The sequence below is a fragment of the Erpetoichthys calabaricus genome, assembly GCF_900747795.2.
Source record: "Erpetoichthys calabaricus chromosome 1 unlocalized genomic scaffold, fErpCal1.3 SUPER_1_unloc_22, whole genome shotgun sequence".
NCBI lineage: Eukaryota > Metazoa > Chordata > Cladistia > Polypteriformes > Polypteridae > Erpetoichthys > Erpetoichthys calabaricus.
The window spans coordinates 3,860,034-3,884,318 of NW_026261588.1; the positions used below are offsets into that span (position 1 = coordinate 3,860,034).

The 24,285-nt window shown below is 41.8% G+C and overlaps 1 protein-coding gene across 50 annotated transcripts in view; it reads left to right on the plus strand.

Annotated features, from left to right (window-relative positions):
* LOC114645182 (NACHT, LRR and PYD domains-containing protein 3-like) overlaps positions 1 to 24,285 on the plus strand; it is a 913,740-nt gene that overhangs the window by 165,269 nt on the left and 724,186 nt on the right. The gene's annotated exons all lie outside the window — the stretch shown is intronic.

Genomic DNA, 24,285 nt, shown 5'->3' on the forward strand with positions numbered 1-24,285 from the left:
ACACCACAAAGTTGGTCAGCACAGGCCTTAAGTAATTGAGGACGGACCCCATCTGGTCCTGCAGCTTTTCCTGTTTGTAACTTTTGTCTCCTTACTTGGTCATCATTTAGGGAGAGCCATTACTGATGCCCAGAGGAGAACTCATAACTGGCCATTTCAGCTGAAGTTGTAAGAGATGTTGATGCTGTGGGGAGACTGGCCATTGCAGGAAGGTGGCAGTGGGAGGGAAAGTCTATTAAAATATTAGTTCAGGATGTATACTTGGTCCACATTTCCTTCTAGTACCTCAGCCCTGAATGTGATCTGAGCTAACAGTACACATACAGTAACTAAAGGGAATTTATAAATGGCCAACACTGAGTACAGGTGCACACCAGCCCACTTCAAGCAAAAAAAGAAAAAAACGAATTCCATCTGAATAGAGTTTAACAATTACAGAGATCATCAAGAACACTATGTAACAAATTTTTATTTTTTTGTTCCTGGGTACAAAGTGTGTTTTCCTAACCCGTTATGCCTAAAAAAAAATAGAAAATAGCTGTTGTTCCACAAAAACTTTGCTTTTGTGATCAGGACAATGCTATTTTGAAATTTGTCTGTTTTCGAGAAAATTCTCAATTCGCATTCAATACTGAGTAGTCTTCTAGAATATTCTTGAACTGTTAGAATTGTCCAGAAGTTTCTAGAATTTTCCAGAATTATCTAGAACTTTCAAGAAACTTTTAGAACTTTCTAGAACGTTCTCGGACTGTCCAATAGCAGTCATACAAGTATAGAAGCACAGGTGACTCGAACCAACAATTCGGTTTATGTTATTTTTTTGATTTGATTTAGATGGCATCAAGAGATTGCTTGCACCCAGCAGATGCATTTTGCTACGTCTCTGGACAATTTATAAAGACAAGACTGAGAAAGTATTCCATGAAAGCATGTCGTAAGATGTGCAAAGCCTACAAGGCGTATTTCGGCATGCCTGTCGGGGATCAAGACAAGCCCTGGGCACCTCATTTCACATGCAAATATTGCAAGAAAACTCTTGAAGGTTGGTACAGGGGACAAAAGAGAGCCATGAAGTTTGCTATCCCATGAATTTGGCGGCAACCGACTGACCACTTAAGCAACTGCTACTTCTGCATGGTGGATCCTACCAAACGTCGCACTGGCAAGAATGTGCCTCAAATCATTTATCCAGACATTCCTTCTTCCATTGCCCAAGTACCACACTGCCCCGAGCTGCCCGTTCCCACTACTTCAAAGAGGGATCAGCCATCTTCAGGAGACAGCAGCAAGTCAGACAGCGAGGAAGATATTGCAGATATCCTTGACGCTCATCTTGACAAATTCAAGGAGAACATGGGAGCTTACTCAGAGGAGCAAGGCGAGCGCTTTCATCAGGATATACTGGACTTTGAACGTCGTTACCAAGGACAGTATAATGAAAACATGATGGGGGACTACATTTGGGGGCTTCTTCGAGAAAGCGATTTGCAGTACAGTCACAAATCTAGAACACCTACTCATTTCTGAACCTTTTTGAGTGGTTTTGACTGTCTTTGTCTATTTACCATGCAAGTGTTGTTCTTTATCAGACCGCATGAACGAAAAGATAAAAATTCCCTTGTTTTGTCACTATAAATACGAAATTTTCTGGGCTGTGGTCATAAAATCAAAGTTTGTGCTGAATGTAGTCGTTTTTCCATAGGCTTTAGACATAAGCAGTTGAAATATAACTCTTGGAAGCCAGGAACAAAAATTGTGTTACATAGTGAATTAATTTCCCCTACCTGTGGTGTTAAACTAATCCCCTCCGATTTGTTTGTGTCTTTACTTTGTCTCTTTATCCCTACAGTCTGTCTTATTGTGGTCTCACCTCCAGATGTTGCTCAGCTCTCTCCTCATCTCTTTCTGCTCCACACTCACGACTGTCCGATCTCAACCTGAGCAGAAATAAACTGGAGGATTCTGGAGTGGATCAGCTATGTGAGGGGCTGAGGAGTGTAAACTGTAAATTAGAGAACCTGAGGTGAGTGAACAAAAAGTGAGTGCATTAGTTTGAGTGATTCTGGGTGTTGGTTTTATAAGTTTAATTATTTCCTTTTTATGAATGGGAGTATTTAAGAGACATGGAATGAAAGACCATGTTTAGATTTGGTGACCCCAGGTCAGACGGAAATGTCACCTGACCTGTCAGATCTGCTGATCTAACTTTTACATGAATATCAGAACTGTTTCCAACACTCACTCACTGACTGCGTCTTTACCTTTCTCTCTCTTTAACTCTCCAGCCTGTCTGATTGTCGTCTCACCACCACATGTTGCTCATCTCTCTCCTCTTCTCTGTCTTCTCCACATTCACAACTGACTGAGCTGAGCCTGTTTGAAAATATGCTGGGGGATTCAGGAATGAATTGACTGTGTGAGAGGCTGAGGAATGAATATTATAAATTTAGAAATACTGAGGTGAGGAATCAAGGAGTGTGTCCTGGTATTAAGAATTGTATCCTAGCAAGTTTATGGATGTCAGTATGAAGGAGACATGGAATTACAGGACACGTTTAAATGTGTTGAATTCATGCCAAGCTGTAGTGTCCCCCGAGTCCAAGAGTGAAGTGAAGCAGGGGGGCTGAGAGAAAGTCACCATGACGTCACGCATGCAAAAGTGTGCTGGTGCCACTTAGAAGATGTCCCATCAGCAGAGTGAGGAGTTCCCCCCTCATGGCTCAGAGAAATGTGAGAGCTTCTTTCTCATCCAATGGTCACTGATTCATGGCTCGTGAGGAGCACTTCAATGTGGATTCTTGAGCAGACACTGTGTGTGTGTGTTTTGGTTTTATGAATTTAATTTGATCAAATTAATGGATGAGAGTTGAGATAGTCTGAGATTCCAGGTGGCCACACAAACACTTGAACATTAGCGGTGTACAGATCAGGTCCACACTGGCTGCCTTCTAGTCCACTGAAGAAGTGAAAGCTCATTCATATGATTTCTCTTGTTTTTATTAAGGTGTTGTATCTCCGGCGGCACGGTGGCGCAGTGGGTAGCGCTGCTGCCTCGCAGTTGGGAGACCTGGGGACCTGGGTTCGCTTCTCGGGTCCTCCCTGCGTGGAGTTTGCATGTTCTCCCCGTGTCTGCGTGGGTTTCCTCCGGGCGCTCCGGTTTCCTCCCACAGTCCAAAGACATTCAGGTTAGGTGGATTGGCGATTCTAAATTGGCCTTAGTGTGGGTGTGTTTGTGTGTGTCCTGCGGTGGGTTGGCACCCTGCCCAGGATTGTTTCCTGCCTTGGCTCTAGCAGACCCCTGTGACCCTGTGTTCGGATTCAGCGGGTTGGAAAATGGATGGATGGATGGATGTTGTATGTCCTGACTTTGTGGTGGTACTGCTCCCTGCTGGTGACATTCAGGGTTGCTAGTCTTGACTCCTTCACATTAGATTGATCAGATCTCTATTTCCTCACATGAGGTAAGAGTTGATCCCAATAAAGCATTAATATTCCAATCCAATCCATGTTGTGGTCAAATTATGAAGTGTAAGCACAGCTGACATTGTGGCAGGAGGTCCATCCTCAACAGCAAAGACTCTTCTTGACCTCTATGCCCTGTCTGTTTAATTTTTCTGACCTTAATCACACATTTCAGTTTATTTATTTATTTGACACCTCCTGTGACAATCCAGATGGCTCCTCCATTCCTGGTTGCTTTCAGGAGCCCCTTGAACCTGAAAACCCCAATAACATACCTGAGGATGAGCCAAACAAATGAAGACAAGCAGAGTCAGAGAGGGGTTGATGCAAAGTGATTCAGTGCCTTCTTAAACAAACAAAATATCCAGAATGCAGTGCAAAAAGATCAGCCATAAATAAATACTGTAAGCAATTCATAATAATCAGTGACACTCTGCAAGTTAACATTCAATAAATAATTTATAGATAAAACTAGAACATAACACAGTCATTGTGTCCTTACTCTCCTTTCTTTTTACCATGGAGCCCAGCACACCTTTCTCTCTCCTGTCTCTCCAGCTCACCCAAGGCATTGCTCAGCCAGTGGAGACAACAGCAACTGCGGTTCTCCCTTCTGCCCCACTGTCTTAGTTGCCCCCGTCAGTGTCTGCCAGACTGCTCAAAGCTGGTTCTCCTTCTGTCCTCCCTCACTCTTTTCTTAATGTCCTTTGGATCACTCAGGACGACTCCACCACCATCATACCCGCTCCTCCAGTAAATCAGAGGGTAAAGATCCCCCCCTAGAGTACCGACTGCTCTGCACCCTCTGTCTGTAACTGGCTCAGCTCAGGCACGCGATGCTGAGCTCACTCACGGTTCTGAGTGTCTCTTGTTTCATTTCATCTCTTTCTCACGCTTGCGTTCTTACGCCTCATTTCTCTATTAAACTCAGTGGGATGCAGGTGTGTCAATCATGGCTCCAGTGCTAATGAGGGAACGGGTCAACCACACAAGTGGGCACGTGAATGAGGGATCACCCACCCCTACATCTTACATGCTACCTACACCCCACTCACAAATGCGAGCACATTATTATTTAGTTAAAATGTATGTGCCGCAGATACAGCTTCCATATCCTCCTCACACTTTTCTCAACTTCTTGTCCTCTCACTTTGTGTTCTCAGTGTTGAGACAGAAAATGAGATGGAGAGCTGCAGTCAAAGCGAGAGGTGAACTGGACAAACAGTGGCAATGTCTATTAACAGAAAGACCTACTAAATGGTGACAGAGATGAGAACCAACCAGTTAGGCAGTCAGGGCAAAAGGCAAGACTTTTAACAGGAATAAAGGGGGCAAACTAAGTGAAGGTGAGCAGGACTGAGAGGATGTGAGCTCCTTACTGTAATAGTGAAGGAAAACATGGAGCTTAACAGCGACCCCAGCTGGTGAAGTGAAGAATTAAGAAATGCAAGAGAAGGAAATTTGAGCTTAAAATAGAAATGGAGGATAACACCATCAGAGGAGCATGGAGACAACTGGAGCAAATAGTGCAAAGGCAGATGGGCAAACAGGATGGGCTTCTCTTCAGCTGTGTCAGAAAAGGATAAGAAAACAAGATGGAACTAATAAGACTGCAGCAGGCAGCAGAGGAACTTCTAAGAATCTCAATGATCCAAAGATCCTATTAGGCACCCAGTTACACACTGAGGAATCGTGGGAAACGTGACATGTCAGGGAGAGATTTCTAAGGTATTAAATGAGAGTGAAGTGAAGCTTGATTGTGTTGCAACTTGCACATGAACTGAAGTCAAGAAGTCACTTGACTTGAATCTGCAACAAACTACAGAATCACACAGATGAAGCAGAAATCCTGACAACAAGGATCTGATGAGATATGCTGACAGCTGAGTTATTGGCTAAATAAATTAGCTTGATGGACTCAATGGCCTCCTCTCATTTTTTAATATCTTATGTTCTAACTTGCACTTCTATCTCCTCCACAGGGTACAACATAATAAGATCAGCGAGGAAGTGAAGAGGAACCTTCAGTCGCTGGTGGAGGAGCTGAACAGTTCAGGACGGAGGGTAGAGATCTCTACATGAGAAGAGCAGACATTAGATAACTGTGATGAACGACTTGGAACAAGAGGCTTGGGTATCATTCAGAGAAGTCATTTCTACATTTGTAGGTAACAATAAAGATCCAAATTGTGGACAATGTGTATGTTGAGTTTAAGGAACTGGGTTAAAGCATCAGTCTCAAAGTTTTGATTTTTGGATTTGCATTTGGAATTTTTACCTGAAAACCTTCATGCTGTGTGAAGATCAGGGTGAAAGATTCCATCAGGATATCAAGGACATGGTAAGAAGAGAACGGGGATGTTGGGATGACAGTATGATGGTGAGCTGTGCTGGATAATTCATAGGGACACACCAGAAAAAACAGACAAACAACAAGCAGCCAGATGACAAAACTAAGAAAGTCACGAAAACTGGACAAGTAGTATGTGATGTTAATGTCTATGTAGTGTTGTGTTCTTTACATACACGGTTAAAATATTAGATTGACAGAATATGTTCATACTAAATTGATTTCCAACAATATGGTACCCTTGAGTAATTCTAATTAGATTTCTTTTCAAAGTTGTATTTAAATGTGACATGATGAAAACAGTCTAATTATTTTTTTATTGTATTCATAAATGTAAATAAAAATAATTCACAATTAAAAGCTTTTTTTACATGAATTAAAGACAAGTGTGGTGGGAATCAAAATTAAAATAAAAAAAAATTGTTTCACTTTCATTTAGATCTAGCTTTCAGATTTTTTAAAAACATTTTTATTTTAGGCGGCACGGTGGCGCAGTGGGTAGCGCTGCTGCCTCGCAGTTGGGAGACCTGGGGACCTGGGTTCGCTTCCCGCGTCCTCCCTGCGTGGAGTTTGCATGTTGTCTACGTGGGTTTCCTCCCACAGTCCAAAGACATGGTGGATTGGTGATTCTAAATTGGCCCGGGTGTGTTTGTGTGTGTCCTGCGGTGGGTTGGCACCCTGCCCGGGATTGGTTCCTGCCTTGTTGGCTGGGATTGGCTCCAGCAGACCACCGTGACCCTATGTTCGGATTCAGCGGGTTGGAAGATGGATGGATTTTTATTTTAGTTACCAAAGTTTTTTTTGTTTTTTTTTAGCACCATGTTTCGTTTTAGTTAATGAAAAAATAACTGCTTATTTACCCCTCAGTCCATCTTACTGATGTTCTAATTTACTGTAATCAAGAACTCCATGTTAACTGTCTAGTCATGTGAAAAAGTAAATACACCTCATGGAAATTAAAGAGGCAAATAGCAGACCTTCATGCAAACAGTGCCTACCGGAAAAGGTGATCTACTTGAACAAATGACACATCCAATTGAAATAGTGTCTTCAGTCTCATAATCCAAATGAACAAAAATGAAGATTTGTCTAGTGGAAAAAGTAATTCCACCCCTGCATTTATCACCACTTCAGATCATCAAATTAGAATCTTGAGTTCCAATGATTAGAACCTCCCTGAGGAGAATGCAGGTGGTCCTGACTGTCTTATTTAATTGCAGATACTGAGGGTCTGGTGTTCTCTTTGCTGTTGACGTGTGTGGTGTCATCATACCAAGATTACAATGGTCCTCAGAAAGAAGGTTGTGGATGCCTAGGAGTCTGATAAGGGATTTCAAACGATGTTGTGGGGGGATTAAAATGGGCAGGAGGTACAAGGAAACCCACAGATATCTTGCAACTGTAGAAATTTAGCATGGAGGAGAAGTCAAACGTGTCACTGGTTTGACACCAGAAACTGGTGGGCAGTTATACAAAACACAAGGAGTCACTTGTGCCAAAGGGGGCAATACCAGCTTCTGAGACCAAGCAGACACTTACATCAGCCCCCCTTAGTAAACCATTATATTTGATGAATATTGAGACGGAAAATATTACTTGTATTTTTATTCAGGTATATCACTTTTATCTGTAGGCTCTGTTTGGATGAAGATCTTCTATTCAGTGATTTGGTTTTCTTTGCTTTAAATAAAATGCTGATTACCATTTAACTCATGCTTAGCAGCTACTTGCTATAGACACGTGGATGACAGCACTTAAACAATAAACTTTTATATCTTGGTTTATTAAGAAATCCATCCATCCATTTTCCAACCTGCTGAATCCGAACACAGGGTCACGGGGGTCTGCTGGAGCCAATCCCAGCCAACACAGGGCAGGAACCAATCCCGAGCAGGGTGCCAACCCACCGCAGGACACACACAAACAGACCCACACACCAAGCACACATTAGGGCCAATGTAGAATCGCCAATCCACCTAACCTGCATGTCTTTGGACTGTGGGAGGAAACCCACACAGACACGGGGAGAACATGCAAACTCCACACAGTGAGGACCCGGGAAGCGAACCCAGGTCTCCTAACTGCGAGGCAGCAGTGCTACCACTGCTCCACCGTGCCGCCCTTATTAAGAAATGGTTGTTAATATTCAGTCCAAGTCCATTCAGTGTAAAAACGCACACATTTACAACTAATGCAAAATATGTACCACACCATTATGGGGTTTGGGATGGTGAAGTGTAGTCATTTTAAAATGAAAGCTGATTAAATAAGCCAATTTAATAAAGGAAATTATCAGGCGTAAACTCACCTTTGTCACACTGAACAGGTACTTGTAAATGTTCAAGTTTTATCTCCAAGAGTTTGGAAATGAGGAGGAGGAAAAGGAGAAAAACAAGAAGAAAAGGTTGTTTAAGGAGATATTATTATAATATGGTTGCTTGACGGATGGTTGAGGCCAACAATTCCTTTGTGGTATTTTAGTCTGTTGCATTGTTGGACATTGGCCTGTGAAGGTAATGGTGGCTGACTACTGTCCTCTGATTCTGAGGCAGATTGCTTTTAAACATTTTATTGGCTTTTGTTCAATGATCTTATCACACACCTTATACACATCCATCCATCCATCCATTATCCAACCTGCTATATCCAAACTACAGGGTCACGGGGGTCTGCTGGAGCCAAGCCCTGCCAACACTGGGCACAAGGCAGGAAGCAAACCGCCGGGCACACACAGACACACACACACCAAGCACACACTAGGGACAATTTAGGATTGCCAATGCATCTAACCTGCATGTCTTTGGACAGTGGGAGGAAACCCACGCAGACACGGGGAGAACATGCAAACTCCAGGGAGGACCCAGGAAGCGAATCCAGGTCTCCTAACTGTGAGGCAACAGTGCTACCACTGCGCCACCATACCGCCCACCTTATACACATACTTTATATATTTAGTTCTTTCAAAATATTCACAAGTTTTACACACAACAATTAAATAATTAAATAAATGAGACACTTGGCTATTGTTTGCAACACTTTGTTCCTTAGACTTGCCCTTAGTTCCTTCCGCTTCATTCGGCGTATATGGCAGCAGTCTTCCACCAGTGAATTTGTTCAGTTGAAAAGGCTTCATCTTCATTCCGCTAGATGTTGATGGTTTGTAGATCTTTACAGCAAGTGGTGAACCAGGTCTTCAATGGTCATCCTTGTTTCCACTTCCCCCTTCTGGGTGTCAGGCAATTTACAATTTTGGGTAGTCGACGGTCGAGTAGCTGGAACTTGTGGCCTACAAGTCACATTTGATGGAGTGTGACTGTTTCCTAGCTTTAGTAAAGTGTTCCCTTGTAGGATATTGTAGTTGGTAATTTGATCATGGTAGGAGATGTCAAATACTGTATGCACTTTAAGCATCTCAAATGGAACATGTTGTGCCACTTATCTATGGTCTTGGTTGCTTGTGGCATCTTACTGGCATTGATGGCAGTTGGTACAATGTTGTTATACAACCAGATTTTGGAAATGCAGTTGATTGGCATCGTTGATCAGATTTGGCACATGCATTGGAATACTGTCACTACTTGGCTGATCCTCTGATATGTGTGTTCATTCGCTCCACTGTTCTCTGCGATAATATTACCCAAGTAAGTGAATAAGATTACTTGTTATTTGCCTTTAATCCCACAGTAATGTGCAGATTTACTCTCATCACTTTCGTCTTCTTGGTGTTGAATCAAAGTCCTAGCTTTCCTGCTTCTTGTTCCAGCCGTATAGTCATGTCTTGGATGCCCAGTTTTGTTTCCGCTACTAATGCCACATTGGTGAGTCAGGTGGTTTTTGTCCACAGGATACCACCTCTTATACTGCTCATTGCTTGTCTCGTGGCAAAATCCATAAGCAAGTTGAACAGGAATGGAGAAAGAATACATCCCAGTCTGATGCGGGTCTGAATGGCAAATTCATCTGTTAATATTTCTTCAGTCTTGATGCAGTATGTGGAGTTCTGAAATAGGTCTTGGAAAATATTGATATAATGTTGCTGGATCCTGTAGTGTCATAGGATTTGGTGCAAAATTTCACGGTGGATACTGTTGAAGGCTTTCATGACATCAATGAAAGTGAGCGACACTGTTTCCTGATATTCAGCGCCTTGTTCAATGATGTTCCATAGCACAATTATATGCTTGCTGTATGATTGGCCACCTTCAGAATCCTGTCTGCTCTTTGTACAGTAAACTAGTGGTATTCTTCACGTTTGTTGAATAATTTGGATTTATCACTGAAAGAATACAGAAGGTAATCATACAAAAAGTGAACGTTAAAATGTGACTGTTGCATATGGCCTTTATCACATGGTGGAAATATCCAGCCACCTTCAGAGTAATGACATGGGCTACTCTGAAGTGAGGATGGAGTTTATTGATTGATTTATCATTTTTCCAATGCACAGTAACTTCTAAAAAATATGCATCAAGGATTTTTATCCGTACTCGATAACTTCATTAATCTCTCAAGAGTAAATATGATCTGGTCCTGGTGATTTGTTCGATTTCAGCCTATTTAATCTGAGCAGCACTCCTCCCTCTACAATTTCTAAATCCCTCAGTACCTCCTTAGTAGTTCCTGTTACCACTGGAAGGTTATTGACTTCCTCACACGTGAAGACCTCAGAAAAAAGCATTTTTAGATCATCCGCTATTTCATTGTCTGTATCTTTTAATTTCCCTTTACTATTCCGTTCCTTTGACTGTTCTTTTACTGCTAAAATACTGAAAGAATCTCTTTGGCTCGTCTTTCGCCTTATCTGCTATATTCCTTTCTGACTGCCGTTTAGCTTCCCTAATACCTTTCCTAATGGTTGCTCTCATGTTTTCATACACCCTACGATTCACATTGGAGTTATTAGTCTTATACGCCTTATTCATTTGTTTTTTTTTTCCTTTGCAGCTTCTTTTTTATATTTTTAATTACCCACAGTGGATAGTTTTGTTTTTTTTTAATTTGCTACTAATTCCAGATTTTGGGGTGGACCTGTCCTGCATTATATGTAAAACTTTTTAAACCTGTTCCATACTTTTAAATCTTATCCCAGTCCATCCTCCTTTGTCTTTACTTCATCTCCTGAAAATTTGCCTTACCAAAGCTAAATTTAACAGTTTTAGTCTTGTCATCTACACTTTTCCAAAATACTGAGAACTGTATGATATTATGGTCACTTGACCCTAGTGGTTCAATCACCTCTACACCCTCAACTCTATCCTGGATATTACAAAACACTAAAACAGCATAGACAGCGGTGTTGGTGCTTTAACACAGGGGTAGGCAACGTCAGTCCTGGAGTGCCACAGTATGTGCAGGTTTTTGTTCCAACCCAGTTCCTTAACGAGAACTCAATTATTGCTGATGAAGCACATATTGCTTAAGTGACATTTTAATGCTTCATTTTAGTGGTCTCGCTTGTTAAGGTTCTCCAACCTTAATTGCTTATTTCAATCTTAAACTGCTGCATTCAGTGTTTTAATTGCTCCTTATTAGCAATAAGATGTAAAACAGGGGTAGGCAATGTCGGTCCTGGTGAGCCGCAGTGGCTACAGGTTTTCATTCAACCCAATTGCTTAATTAGAAACCAATCATTGCCAATCTCAGACCTTATTTAATTTTATGGCTTGTTAGTCTGTGCAATGTAAGGCTCTTATATCGTAAATTTTTTTCCTTTCCAAGGATATCATCCAAATGATTTGAAGCCTAAAACAGATCATTTTCAGTCTGTCACATTTTTCTATTAAGTGTTTTATTAAATCAAACCGTTCATGATGAAAACACACAGATGTAATTGGAAAAACGCTAGCTGGAGAACTGCTGGCTGCTTTGTCTTTTACATCTTATTGCTAATAAGGAGCAATTAAAACACTGAATGCAGCAGTTTAAGATTGAAATAAGCAATTAAGGTTGGAGAACCTTAACAAGCGAGACCACTAAAATGAAGCATTAAAATGTCACTTAAGCAATATGTGCTTCATCAGCAATAATTGAGTTCTCGTTAAGGAACTGGGTTGGAACAAAAACCTGCACATACTGTGGCACTCCAGGACCGACGTTGCCTACCCCTGCTTTAACATACTGTGTTAAAAACAGTCACTTATTACTTCTGAAAACTCCAGGGGCTTCATGTATAAATGGAATGTATGTATAAAACTGTTGTGTACGCCCATTTTTACGCTCATGGTAAGATGTATTAAAACTACGCACATTTTTACGGTAGCCGCACACCATGTGTATGCATGTTTCTGTTCAGTTTTGTAAACGGGTGGCACTCAGCGTCAGAGCAGTGCTTCTGTCTCTATGTGGTCTCCCTTTCTTTTTTAGATTTGCATCCATGACAAGAGCATTATCAAATATACCAAAATGAATTGCATATTGTTTACAAATCTAAGGCACTTGTTTATAATCGTTGTATAACAATATAATGTTGCGCAAAATGGCCAAACTATTTCAACTGCCATGGCTGCTGTAACATTGTTGGAAGACATTGCAAATGGAAGAATTAAAAGAGAGTGTATATTCACAGATCATACCGATTTCTTGTCCCATGATGAAGACTGGCTTCTAAGTCAATTTCTGTTTCCAAAAGCTATATGCTTGGAGCTGTGTGCTGAACTGGCGCCGGCTTAAAAAAAGCATACTTTCCTGTTCCTTTGTAAGTTCTGTCCCCCCTCAGGTTTTTAGCCACAGGAGCTTTTCAAACTGAAGTGGCTGATCGATCAGTTATTTCTAAGTCATCACTGAGTTGCACCATGCCAACTGTATGGGATGGCATTATCCTCTTGCTGTCCAGATATACAAGATTTCCTTACCCTGTGGTTGAACATGCAAACATCATAGCACAATTCTCAGTAATGTCCAGTTTTCCTCAATGTAATCGGAGCAGTCGAATGCACAAACATTAATATAAAGTTGCCTTCAGAGAATGATTTTGCTTATGTAAATAGAAAGCATTTCCACATTACTAATGTGCTGCTCTATACTCCACAGAAATTGTGTAGCATTGTACAAGCATATAGCATGCTGTATAATGTGGCACACAATCATTGCTTACCTGTACCTGACCCTGACCCAGCAAATGAGCAGCCAAATCAAACAGCGATACAACTTCATTTGAATGTAATTAATAGAATGTAGGGCAGCACGGTGGCGCAGTGGGTAGCGCTGCTGCCTCGCAGTTGGGACACCTGGGGACCTGAGTTCGATTCCCGGGTCCTCCCTGCGTGGAGTTTGCATGTTCTCCCCGTGTCTGCGTGGGTTTCCTCCGGGTGCTCCGGTTTCCTCCCACATTCCAAAGACATGCAGGTTAGGTGGATTGGCGATTCTAAATTGGCCCTAGTGTGTGCTTGGTGTGTGGGTGTGTTTGTGTGTGCCCTGCGGTGGGTTGGCACCCTGCCTGGGATTGGTTCCTGCCCTGTGTTGGCTGGGATTGGCTCCAGCAGACCCCCGTGACCCTGTGTTCGGATTCAGCGGGTTGGAAAATGGATGGATGGATAGTAGAATGTAAAAACAGGTAAGCAGGTGCAGCATTTATATTTTTTGACCAATTCATTTAATTTATTGTTTGCACCACAGATGCGACGTTTGCTCTGAAGATGTTGGTAGAGAAGTATAGAGAAGGCCAGAAGGAGTTGCATTGCATCTTTTTGGGCCTGGAGAAAGCATATGACAGGGTGACTAGAGAGGAGCTGTGGTATTGTATGAGGAAGTCAGGAGTGGCAGAGAAGTACGTAAGAGTTGTACAGGATATGTACGAGGGAAGTGTGACAGTGGTGAGGTCTGCAGTAGGAGTGACAGATGCATTCAAAAGGAGGTGGGATTACATCAGGGATTGGCTCTGAGCCCTTTCTTATTTGAAATGGTGATGGACAGGTTGACAGACGAGATTAGACAGGAGTCCCCGTGGACTATGATGTTTGCTGATGACGTTGTGATCTGTAGTGATAGTAGGGAGCAGTTTGAGGAGACCCTGGAGAGGTGGAGGTATGCTCTAGAGAGGAGAGGAATGAAGGTCAGTAGGAACAAGACATAATACATGTGTGTAAATGAGAGGGAGGTCAGGTGAATGGAGAGGATGCAGGGAGTAGAGTTGGTGAAGGTGGATGAGTTTATATACTTGGGATCAGCAGTACAGAGTAATGTGGATGATGGAAGAGAGGTAAAAAAAAGAGTTCAGGCAGGATGGAATGGGTGGAGAAGAGTGTCAGGAGTGATTAGTGACAGAAGAGTATCAGCAAGAGTGAAAGGGAAGGTCTACAGGACGGTAGTGAGACCAGCTATGTTATATGGGTTGGAGACGGTGGCACTGACCAGAAAGCAGGAGACAGAGCTGGAGGTGGCAGAGTTAAAGATGCTAAGATTTGCATTGTGTGTGACGAGGATGAACAGGATTAGAAATGAGGACATTAGAGGGTCAGCTCAAGTTGGCCAGTTGGGAGACAAAGTCAGAGATGTGAGATTGCGTTGGTTTGGGCATGTGCAGAGGAGAGATGCTGAGTATATTGGGAGAAGGATGTTAAGGATAGAGCTGCCAGGAAAAAGGAAAAGAGGAAGGCCTAAGAGGAGATTTATGGATGTGGTGAGAGAGGATAAGCAGGTGCTGGGTTTCACAGAGCAAGATGATGAGGACAGAAAGGTATGGAACTAGATGATCCGCTGTGGCAACCCATAACGTGACAGCCAAAAGAATTTCTGAACGAGAACTTTTGAGTGCCTCCACCATGCTGTGCCACTCCATCACTTTCCTTTTGTTGTTTATACCATTATGTAAGCCACCAAATAGTAAGTTTTTCCTTGCCTACAATTCACTGAGCAGGACCTCCATTTAGCATTTTTTGTGAATGCTTTTGCCATTGTCTTTAAACAAAACACTTAAAGTAAGATTGCTATTCATATTGATTTGCATATTCAAAGAGGTGAAATTCTGGGAGGAGTCAGGATGCAGCTGTAAGCACGTGCATGATCATTAAAATTTATGTTGATAGGGATTTATAAATGGAAAGTGGGTAGAATTTTGCTTACACACAGTTTTATGCATCTGAAGTTTTTGTCATCCGCACATTTCTAGTTTTTATCATACACCATGTTTCAGTGGGAATTTTACGCAAGGCATTGTTATACATAATGACCCTGCTCTTGAAATCCTCTAATTGTAAAGATAATCAAGTTAATATTCTGGTGTGATGAAGAAGTAAAAACAGAAGAAATCAGGAGGAGGCAAATACTTTTTCACAGCATTGTGCACGCACACATTTGAGAAGGTCAATGAAATGAAACCTTAAAAATGTGTGGACAAAAACAAGATATTAATGTACACAAAACTCAAACTCCATCCCAAGTGACCTCCAGATGAAAGGTCAGAAGGGATGAACTTCACCTTCTGTGGTGAGGGGGTACAGAAGAGGCTGATTCTGTTATCTGGGGGTTTCTTATCCATGAATTGGTGGCAGAAGATGAAGCTTTGTGTGATTTCCGTTATCTCAAACTGAAGCTTTCTAATTGTCGACATTGTCCTTTGACTTTATTTGGACTCCAGCTTGTTGTCTCAATGTGAAGAAGCTTTGTGTTGGATATCGAAATAAAGAAAGTGCTGAATACGAACTGTAAAATGCATTCTGAAGTATATAAGGCCTTTCATGCACCACTCCAGAATATATTTTCATTAATCAATGTAACATTAGTCATATTTTTATGTTAATTTATACTATTTAAAGCTGGGTCACTGAAGTCCTTTTGTGTGTTTGTGCCTGTTTATTTTAGATTTATTTCTAGTCATGTGATGTCATTTTCATTTGGTTTATGGTGTCCCATTACTTCTATATATTTATTTTATAATTTTCCCTTCCACACCTTAATCGATATTCCTTAAAGACTGCTGTCATAAAGCCCCTTGGCCCCTCACTGGCCCTACCATACTGACATTTTTGTTGGTATTTAGATCCTCTTACATTCCCGTTTTCTGACGTATTCTTGACAAACAGCTTAGTGACGAGTTGGTTTTGTAATTATTTGATAAGCACGCATTGACACCGTAAGTTAGTGAAAATGTCCTTTCACAGAAGTGACACACAGGACCCTATGCCAGGGTTCTGGAAAGGAGGGTTTGGCTGTTGGCTGAGCTTCAGATTCAGGAGGGACAATGTGGATTTCCTGCTTTAAATGGAGAGCTGGGTCAGCATTTTATCATCACAAGAGTTATTGAGGAGAAAACCCAACCAGTCTGCATGTGATTTGTGGCCTTGGAAAAGACATGTGGCTGTGTCCTATAAGGGGGTATTTTAGGGCTTGGTTCAGGAATAGGGGGTCCCGTGCCTGCTGTTGAGGTCTATTCAGCTCCTGTACCACCAGAGTGAGAGCTTGGCTCACATTGGCAGCAGTAAGTCAGACTCATTCCTGGTGGGTGTGGGACTCCGTCATGGCCGCCCTGTGTCACCGATTCTGTTCATAATTTTAATGGACTTATTGAAGTGCCGTATTACTTGATTATGAACATCCCTGTGGTGCTTTAGTGCTTGAGGATCACTGACTCAGAATTAGTACTTCTCATAACTGATGACTAACATTATGGAACATGATTTATTTAGCTTATATTTTTTTATTACAATTATTTTTCTTTTAACCTCTTGCTTAAAAAAGATCAATGGGATGAACGGCATAAAAACTTAAATATGACATATTATTAATTCTTGTCATTTTTCAAATGGCACTATAGCTTTTAATGTTTTACTATTTTGTACTGAACATATAAGATTCATTTAAATAACAGTGTACTGAAGAATACAGCAACATCAGATATACTCAAAAAATCCTGTCACTGACAAAAATGGTGACATCACATGACATCATTTAAATGTTGTTTATTATTAATCTTTGTGTATTCAAAGGGTAGATTAGTTGATACAGTGTTACCATTTTATATGTAAGATGTAAGATTTTTTTAAAGAAGCATTCAGCAACATTACATAAGCTAAAAATAAATTTCTCTACACCTGCTCTGAGGTTGTGTTTCTCATCGAATCAGAGTTTCGTGAATTCTCAATACTCAGCATTCTGCTAAGCTTCATCGTCACGCTGGTCAGGAGAGGGTTAACAGGTGACAGTTGCCTCGGTTACCAAGCACAACTTGCCATAATCCTCTAAAAAATGAAAAAACTGAAGTGAGTAAAATCCAACAATCATAAACTAAAGACAGGACTTCCTCATATAAGCAGGGGGCCGAAACAGGACCCCAAAAATCAAAATGTGAAGCACAGTCCACAGGACAGGATAAAGCTCAGTGATGGAGCAGCTCTTTCACTGGCAGCTTCCTCTTAAATACCCCTGGGGGTGGAGCTCTGGCTGCAGAGTCATGTGACCAAGACCACCTGGGCTCCACATGAAACGAACAAGAAACACACAAAAAAAAGGAACCAAATACAATAAACACAAGTTTAAGGAACAAAATATTAATCAACACACAATAAAATCAATACCATTTACAAAACAATAAAAAACGTCTCACCTTCTTGTTCCCTTTCAGACAGACAGAGCCCACTGTGTGCCGTGTTGATGTCCAGTGTGAGCGGACAGAAGTCTGAAAGGAGAGAAAACAAAATGAGTGTGTAATGGGACTGGGGGCGGGGCACAACACAGATAATTATCAAGAAACAATCAGGAGACTTCTTCTTTTTCTTCTTCATCTTTTGGCTTCTCCCATTAGAGGTCACCACAGCGGATCACCTTTTCCTTATCTTCCTGTCCTCGTCACCTTGCTCTGTCACCCCACCACCTCCATGATCTCTCCCATCACATCCATAAACCTTCTCTTAGGCCTTCCTCTGCTCCTCTTACCCCTTCTGTGATTTACCACAAAGCTTTAGTTTCATCAGTCCACAGGGCCTTCCACAGCACTGTGGCTTGTCAACATGTATTTTAGAAAACTCCGACTGGTGATTTTTTGGGTTTTTTTTGTATCTTTCTTTAAGAAGTGGGATCTTCTACCATGGAGTCCCCTTTTATTCAAACAGCAGCAGATGGTGTGACTTGAATGAAATGTTTGTTTCCTTCTTTTTTAACATTCAGTGCCTTCACAAACTCTTCAGACTCCTCCAGTTTTACACGTCTTTATGTTACAGCATTGTAGTAAAATCATTTTGAATTTATTTTATTTGTCATCGAGCAACACTCAACACCCCAGAATGAGAAACAGATTTTCAGACATTTTTGGCAATTTTATTAAAAATATAAAAATTAGTAAAGGCTCACACTTGTCTATAGATAACACGGCCCCCTCAAAGACAGTGTGCTGTTATCCCAACAACAAGCCATGGATCACAAAAGAAATGAAAGCCCTGCTGAAACGTATTATGGGATGTCATCTGCTCTTGAATTCTGCTCTGTTCATGTAATATTTCTATTGTATTGAGGATTACTTGTGTTTTGTTCTGTGTATTGTATTGTATTGACCCCTTTTTTTGGACACCCACTGCACGCTCAACCTACCTGGTTGAACTGCCTTTCCCACGTTTTCGTCCATTTATTTCCCTAAAAGGGTTTTTTCAGAGTTTTTCCTTGTCTTTTTAGAGAGTCAAGGCTGTGGGGCTGTCAAGCCCATTGCGGCACTCCTTGTGTGATTTTGGGCTATACCAAAAATAAATTGTATTGTATTGTTGTTCTCCACTTGGAGGCGCTAGCTCCCTGAAAATACATTCATTTTGCTATTGTGACATCTTAAGTAACCTGAACCTAAATAGATATATTATAAAGAGGCGATATCCCTCCCTTAGTGATACGGCGGTAAGAAATCACATAGGAGAAAATAACGTAGCTTTCTTTAATGACGATTTACGTGACATAACATGACAGATGAGGAAGCCATGGCAAGATCTTATGTAGAGTCTGCCATTTTCGTCGCTGCACTGGAAGGATTTTCAGGATCGGATGACGTTATCTCCCATCAGTCTGTCGGCTTCAAAGGTGTGCTGGGCAATGGTCCCAGGCTTTCTACTCTTTCTCCATGTTCAGGCCCCCCACTTAGGTAAATCATGCCTTTCCAAACAAAGAAAAGAAGAGCCAATGTCATGCTGACTCTGACACACAGAAACAGTTCATGTTGCCCATTTGCAGTTGTTCTTAACTTGTCTTGTCTTAAGATGCTTGCCTAGCAGATATAAATGCTGGGCCCCTGTGTGCTAAATCTGTCTTTGTGTTAGCTGTACATGTGAGAAGAAAAGAAAAGCAGATTTAAAATATTTGCACAGAGCACAGTGACATATTAAACGTATATTCTCATTACATTACCCCAGTTCCTTACATTTACATTTACATTTACATCATTTAGCAGACGCTCTTATCCAGAGCGACTTACAACAGTGCTTAGTAGTCTATGACTGTTCTTCAGTCTTTAAGGCTAGGATTAAATCTACTGTCATAAAACAAGTTACTGCTGACCAAGTTGTACACAAAACCATGCTAGAAGAAAATAATAGTAAGTTGTTAGTACAATTTTTTTTTTTTTTTTTTTTTGAGAAAAAGGGTAGAAAAAAGTATGGGGACTTAGTCCCCCCAGTGCTGTTTAAAGAAGAGTGTCTTCAGACGACGTTTGAAGACAGTGAGGGTCTCGCTGTTCGTACAGCAAGAGGAAGTTCGTTCCACCACTGAGGAGCCAACACTGCAAAGAGTCTTGAAGCATGTCGTCCTCTTCTTTTAAGTAAGGGTGGTTCGAGACGAGCAGTGCTTGACGTTCTGAGAGAGCGAGAAATGACACGCTGCTTAACCAGTGCTGATATGTAAGATGGTGCAGTTCCAGTTTTGGCCTTAAAGGCAAGTGTTAGGGTTTTGAACCTGATGCGGGCAACCACAGGGAGCCAGTGCAGGTTCCGCAGCAGAGGTGTAGTGTGTGAGAATTTGGGAACATTAAAAATGAGTCTTGCAGCTGCATTCTGGATCAATTGAAGTGGTTGTGTTGCCTTTAGTGAAAGTCCAGACATCAGAGAGTTGCAGTAGTCCAGCTTAGAGATGACCAAGGTCTGGACGAGAAGCTGAGTAGCCTCTGTAGTGAGAAAGGGGTGGATTCTCCTGATGTTGTAAAGAAGATATCTGCAGGACCTGGAGAGGTTGCTGATGTGTGGAGAAAAAGACAATTCTTCATCTAAAGTGACACCAAGACTTCTTGCTGTTTTTGAGGGGACGATAACCGAGTTGTCAAAAGAGATTGCAAGGTCAAGATTCAGAGAAGAGTTGCCTTTGATGTACAAGAGTTCAGTCTTGCTGGGATTCAACTTGAGGTGGTGGGATGTCATCCAAAAGGAGATATCAGCAAGGCAGTTTGAGATGCGGGTTGAGACCTGCTGGTCATCTGGTGGAAAGGAGAGAATGAGTTGAGTGTCATCTGCATAGCAGTGGTAAGAGAATCCATGTCCAGCTATTACCTTCCCAAGAGAACCTGTGTATAAGGAGAAGAGAAGGGGTCCTAGAACAGAGCCCTGAGGAACACCAGTGGTCAGTCTTCGTGGAGCTGACTGGGAGCCTTGCCAGGCAACCTGGAATGTCCGGTCAGCAAGGTAAGAAGCAAACCATTGCCAGACAGTGCCTGAGATCCCAAGACTAGAGTGAGTTTCCAGAAGTATCTGATGGTTGATCGTGTCAAAGGCTGCAGACAGGTCCAAAAGTATGAGAACTGAGGACAGGTTGGTAGATCTGGCTGTGTGAAGTGTTTCAGAGACAGCAAGAAGTGCAGTCTCGGGAGAATGAGCTGCTTTGAATCCAGACTGGTGAGGGTCAAGAAGGGCGTTATTAGACAAAAACACATTAAGTTGGTTATACACTGCTCGCTCCAGTACTTTAGAATGAAAAGAGAGCAGGGATACTGGTCTGTAGTGGTTAACATCTGAGCAGTCCAGAGTAGGTTTCTTAAGAATTGGTGTGACAACAGCAGACTTAAAGGCAGTGGGAACATGGCCAGTCGTTAGGGAGCCATTAACTATGTGTGTGATGTGTGGGAGAAGATCCTGAGAGATGAGTTCCTTAAAGCACTGTTAGCACTATCTCATGAAATTAATTTCCCTTATACCATGTTCTGCAACTTAAAGGCTTGTACTATATCCTGTATCTAATTTAGCATGTTTAAACCTTAAAGCCCAGTATCATACAATTTGGGTCATAATGTTGTATCTAATCCTAATGCAAAGTTCCTAATACATTAATATTCACATTTGATCCACCCTTCTGTATCATTTACTATTACACAATAAAATTCGCATTCTTCATGAAAAACAATAGTCATCAAACAAATGGTACGTTTTGCCTGTTGCAAGAGTCTTCTAGTTTAAACTATATTTTCACTTTATATCAATAGATTTAAACATTATCTCCCAAGTTTCCCTATTCCTAAAACACTTGTTATTTATGTTTACAACCATTCCTCACAGGCAGCATGGTGGTGCAGTGGTAGTGCTGCTGCCTTGCAGTTAGGAGACCCGGGTTCACTTCCTGGGTTCTCCCCTTGTCGGCATGCTTTTCCTCAGGGTGCTCTGGTTTCTTCCCGCAGTCCAAAGACATGCAGGTTAGGTGCATTGGTGATCCTAAATTGTGTGTGTGAGCTGGTGCCCTGCCCGGGGTTTGTTCCTGCCCTGTACTGGCTGGGATTGGCTCCAGCAGACCCCTGTGGGTTGGACAATGACTGACCATTCCTCATAGTTAACAAATTTCCTTTCCAGTTAACTCTACATTATTCATTCTATTATTAAAATAAATAACTAAGAAAGCTTAAATTGGACTGACTTTTAACTGGTGATGCTGCAAGGGCTAATCATCATGTGTTAAAATTTGATTAATAATCCAAATTACATACAAATGTTAATCCTTAAAACTTTTGCTTTTCACCAAGTATCTATAGACTTACTAGAAACATATATCCCAATTGCTATATAGGTTAAACCCAAAACAATTTAAATTTATAATATTGATACAGTATTTTCATTAATAAACAATAGTTACAAATCTCTATATATTAAAAATCCAACGTCTGTCTGTCCGCTTTTCATGAGTGAACTACTTAACGGATTTAGATCGGGTTTTTTTCTATAATTTGCTTCAACATTCCAGTTGATTTTATGACTTCTCTCATTGTGCTAAGAATCATAGTTTGCCTACATGAGTGATATATTCACGTTAACCTGAGACAGAGGCTACGGGCCGAGGGGAGGTGGAAGTGTGATGTCAAGAATGGGGAGCCGGGCAGGGCCCTCCTCACTCGTGTGCCAGCCTCTGTTCGAATCGCTCTATCTCTCACCGTGTTTTGGAGCAGACCTTAAAGTTTGTCCTGTTTCACTACTACATGGGCAAAGCCATGGGGGATGGCTAGTTTTCAATAAATACTTATTACTTATGAAAAAAAAAAGTGTTTGCCTTGCTTTGCTTGCAAATAATTAGCCTTTCCTCCTATACTATCCATAATTCCACGGTTCAAATCTTCCTTGGAAGATGTTACTGCAGAAGATGAAAGATTAGTGTGTGGTTCCAAATCCTAGGGAAAAAGCAATTCAAGTACTTGGTGAACAACGGTCATAAAATTGCAAATGTGTGGACGATTAGTAAGGCAAATCAAACACAGTTAAAGTGAGTTCTGTCAAAGAACATCGAACCCTGCACAGTAAAAGTATGAATCAGGTTTTGGGGTCCAATACCCCAAAAGCAGGAGATATCTGGAACTCTTGATCTAATGAATGAGGCTGTGGTCTGGATGTGAAGCAGGCTGCCCTTCACGATTCTGGACCCACAATAATCTTTTGGCATTAGTGGTCTCCTGCACAGTTGAGTTGTTAGCAGCAGGAACCCGTGATCCCTTCGACTGGTATTTGAGTATGTTGCCCAGTGGTTAATTGGTCGATGGCCTGTTCCACGGCTTGATCCCATCCCTAGTATGGTTTGTTTCTCCTTGGGAGTCGGATGATTCATTTGTATGCAGACATTAAGCACAGCTCTGTCTCCAGGTTCACATTCAAGTGCTGTCATAAAAATCGTGTTAGGAAAAGTAGCTTTTACCAGCAGGAGTACAGACTTGCAGGTTTTGTTCCATATTAGTCAGCATTGTAGTACTTCATCTGTCTCATGAATAATTAGGCCTGTTTCATTAGGAGTACCCTATATCAAAAATAACGCTAGCGGTAAAACAGAGCGCCATTTTAGATTCCTTCTCCACTCAGCCCTACTCATTCTTTACTCAATCTATCATCCTTAATTTCAGACCAGAGCTAAATTCCATACAGAGATGGGAGCTGGAAACAGCTATCATCTCCGTACCCGAGGTTGTGAGTGAGAAACCTGGACCATCTTCTCTGATTACACATGATATTGTAACCGAACCTGGGGTTGTCATTCGAGAACGTTCCTATTGACTACCCGAAGCAAAGAAAGTTGAAGTGGAACTTGAACTCAAACACATGCTGGACCTAGGTGTGATAGAGGAAAGTTATAGTCCCTGGTCCAGTCCCATTGTATTGGTTAGTAAGCCTGATGGAAGTTGGAGGTTTTGCAATGACTTTCGTCGGCTTAATCAAGTTTCCCAATTTGACGCTTATCCAATGCCTTGAGTGGACAACCTCATTGAGAGACTCGGACAAGCACAATTCTTAACCACACTTGACATGACGAAGGGGTATTGGCAGATTCCTTTAACGGACTCCGCAAAGGCCAACACCGCATTTAGTACCCCTAGCGGACACAGGCAGTATCGCATCCTTCCATTTGGGTTACACGAGGCACCTGCAACTTTTCAGCGTCTGGTGGATAGAGTACTCCGGCCCCATAATGTGTATAGTGCTGCCTACCTGGATGACGTCATCATCTACTCTAGCACATGGAAGGAACACGTACAGCAGGTCACTGCAGTGCCTCGGACACTAGGAAAAGCTGGGCTTCGGATTAATGTTTCTTTGGATTGAGAAGAGAGAGAGAGCGGTGCCCTTGACTAATTTAACAAGGAAGAGGGCTCAGAATAATGTCGTATGGGATGATATGATGGAGGCTGCATTTAGGGACTTAAAACAGGCCCTTATGTCAGCACCAGTGTTGAAAGCTCCTAATTTTTCTCTTCTCTTCATTCTCCAGACCGTCTATTCAGACACTTCCTTGGGTGCAGTGCTGAGCCAAAACATCGATGGTATTGAACACCCTGCTACAGTATGTACCTGAGCTGGAAACTGTTGGAACGGGAAACCAAGTATGCGGCGGTGGAATGAGAAGCACTTGCAATTAAATGGGCGATTACACAGTTCAGGTACTACCTCTTGGGTCGGGAATTCACTCTCGTGACGGATCATGCGCCCTTACTCCCTACACAGGGAGTCGAATCCTCGAGTTACCATCTGGTTTCTTGATCTTCATAATATAAGTATTTGCTTGTTCATCGTAGGGGCTCCCTCCATTCCAGCGCCGATGCTCTTTCTCGTTCTCAT